Genomic DNA, 3,250 nt, shown 5'->3' on the forward strand with positions numbered 1-3,250 from the left:
ACTATAATATACAATATAACAATAACTAGAAATGATATAGTATATATAATAATATAAAATATGGCAGGGTTGGTGGCCAAGTGATAAGTGTACTTGGTTTCAGTGCAGAAGGTTCCTGGTTCAAACCCCACCCCTTCCACATTTCTCCATGTAATGAGGAGTTGCTCACACACACACACACACACACACACACACACACACACACACACACACTACACGTGCACTTGATGACACAGATGTACATGTTTGTCACACTCACCCATCACCAAATACCAGAGTTTATAAGTCCACCCTCTGGAATATGTATCTCTATGTTCCTCTGCTAACTCACACATGCTGGTGTCCAGGTCATCCGAGTTTGCGTCTGTGCCAACCACAGGGGACACCAACTTGTTGTGCTACTTGTGGCCACTGCTTCTTTGTTTTAAGGGGTTGACCGTCATCATAACGTTTGTATGTGGTTGTTCTGCAAGTCTTACAAATAAACAGAAAAAAGGTGCACAAAACTTTCACGTGTGAGCAAATCATTAGAATAGGAGGAGAGCGGAACAGAAACCCTGCACCACTCTCCCAAACTGGATGTAGTTACCCTCAAATTTAAATTGAAAGTGTGAATATTTCATTATGTACTTTCAACTCCAATATGCTGTGATAAACACTGCAAATGGGATGGGGGGGATCATATTAATGTACAAATATTTATGAACTTAACTATAATTCTTCTTTCAAGGCGTGACATGGCGTGTTTCTGTTTTCTATGTTGCTGTGGTTGGGACAGAAATTCCCCACGTAAAATATTTGAAGTAACGAAGGGGAGGTATTGACTGGAGAGGACGGGTTGAATGAAGAGCAGAAAGCAGTCGTCCAGTCCTAATAGGATGACAGGCCTGCTGACAGCTGCTGGAGAAGCTCTGAAAGGCTTTGCTGCGGGATACATCACCACGTGGGACACCAGTTCTGTGATCTGATTTGCAAAGCTGCTGTTGTTTGGATGAGGGACGGGAAAACACAATAACACAGAAAGCTACCTGCAAAATAAATACAGCAGATCTCTGAAATCTCATTCAAGCTGAGTGCATTCTGGTGTCAGTGTAACCTGACGTAAGTGGGCTGGTGGATATTCCTTCCTGTGTATCCAAACAAGTCCTTTTCTCCATCCTTATTGTTCAACTTCAACTACAGCTTGATATATATATGTATGTATATATATATATATATATATATATATATATATATATATATATATATATATATATATATATATATCAGTAAGTAAAAGTAAGTCCCTTCGGCTGCTCCCTTGTTTGCACTCGGGGTCGCCACAGCAAATCCAAGGTGGATCTGCATGTTGATTTGGCACAGGTTTTACGCAGGATGCCCTTCCTGACGCAACTCCACATTACATGGAGAAATGTGGCAGGGGTGGGATTTGAACCCAGAACCTTCCGAACTGAAACCAAGCGCATTAACCACTTGGCCACCACCCCTGCTATATATATACACACACTGAGATGAACTCAAAGATCTAAAACTTTTTCCACATACACAATATCACCATTTCCCTCAAATATTGTTCACAAACCAGTCTAAATCTGTGATAGTGAGCACTTCTCCTTTGCTGAGATAATCCATCCCACCTCACAGGTGTGCCAGACTACCAATAACCAGCAAAAATCAAGTAAATGATATAATAATTGATCAATATATTGATTTATTCTGCCTTACAGAAACCTGGTTACAGCAGGATGATTATGTTAGTTTAAATGAGTCAACACCCCCGAGTCACACTAACTGCCAGAACGCTCGTAGCACGGGCCGAGGCGGAGGATTAGCAGCAATCTTCCATTCCAGCTTATTAATTAATCAAAAACCCAGACAGAGCTTTAATTCATTTGAAAGCTTGACTCTTAGTCTTGTCCATCCAAATTGGAAGTCCCAAAAACCAGTTTTATTTGTTATTATCTATCGTCCTCCTGGTCGTTACTGTGAGTTTCTCTGTGAATTTTCAGACCTTTTGTCTGACTTAGTGCTTAGCTCAGATAAGATAATTATAGTGGGCGATTTTAACATCCACACAGATGCTGAGAATGACAGCCTCAACACTGCATTTAATCTATTATTAGACTCAATTGGCTTTGCTCAAAATGTAAATGAGTCCACCCACCACTTTAATCATATCTTAGATCTTGTTCTGACTTATGGTATGGAAATTGAAGACTTAACAGTATTCCCTGAAAACTCCCTTCTGTCTGATCATTTCTTAATAACATTTACATTTACTCTGATGGACTACCCAGCAGTGGGGAATAAGTTTCATTACACTAGAAGTCTTTCAGAAAGCGCTGTAACTAGGTTTAAGGATATGATTCCTTCTTTATGTTCTCTAATGCCATATACCAACACATTGCAGAGTAGCTACCTAAACTCTGTAAGTGAGATAGAGTATCTGGTCAATAGTTTTACATCCTCATTGAAGACAACTTTGGATGCTGTAGCTCCTCTGAAAAAGAGAGCTTTAAATCAGAAGTGCCTGACTCCGTGGTATAACTCACAAACTCGCAGCTTAAAGCAGATAACCCGTAAGTTGGAGAGGAAATAACATCTCACTAATTTATAAGATCTTCACTTAGCCTGGAAAAAGAGTCTGTTGCTCTTTAAAAAAGCCCTCCGTAAAGCTAGGACATCTTACTACTCATCACTAATTGAAGAAAATAAGAACAACCCCAGGTGTCTTTTCAGCACTGTAGCCAGGCTGACAAAGAGTCAGAGCTCTATTGAGATTTAACTAGTAATGACTTCATGACTTTCTTTGCTAATAAAATTTTAACTATTAGAGAAAAAATTACTCATAACCATCCCAAAGACGTATCGTTATCTTTGGCTGCTTTCAGTGATGCCGGTATTTGGTTAGACTCTTTCTCTCAGATTGTTCTGTCTGAGTTATTTTCATTAGTTACTTCATCCAAACCATCAACATGTCTATTGGACCCCATTCCTACCAGGCTGCTCAAGGAAGCCCTACCATTATTTAATGCTTCGATCTTAAATATGATCAATCTATCTTTATTAGTTGGCTATGTACCACAGGCTTTTAAGGTGGCAGTAATTAAACCATTACTTAAAAAGCCATCACTTGACCCAGCTATCTTAGCTAATTATAGGCCAATCTCCAACCTTCCTTTTCTCTCAAAAATTCTTGAAAGGGTAGTTGTTAAACAGCTAACTGATCATCTGCAGAGGAATGGTCTAT

Source organism: Thalassophryne amazonica, chromosome 20, assembly GCF_902500255.1.
Source record: "Thalassophryne amazonica chromosome 20, fThaAma1.1, whole genome shotgun sequence".
NCBI lineage: Eukaryota > Metazoa > Chordata > Actinopteri > Batrachoidiformes > Batrachoididae > Thalassophryne > Thalassophryne amazonica.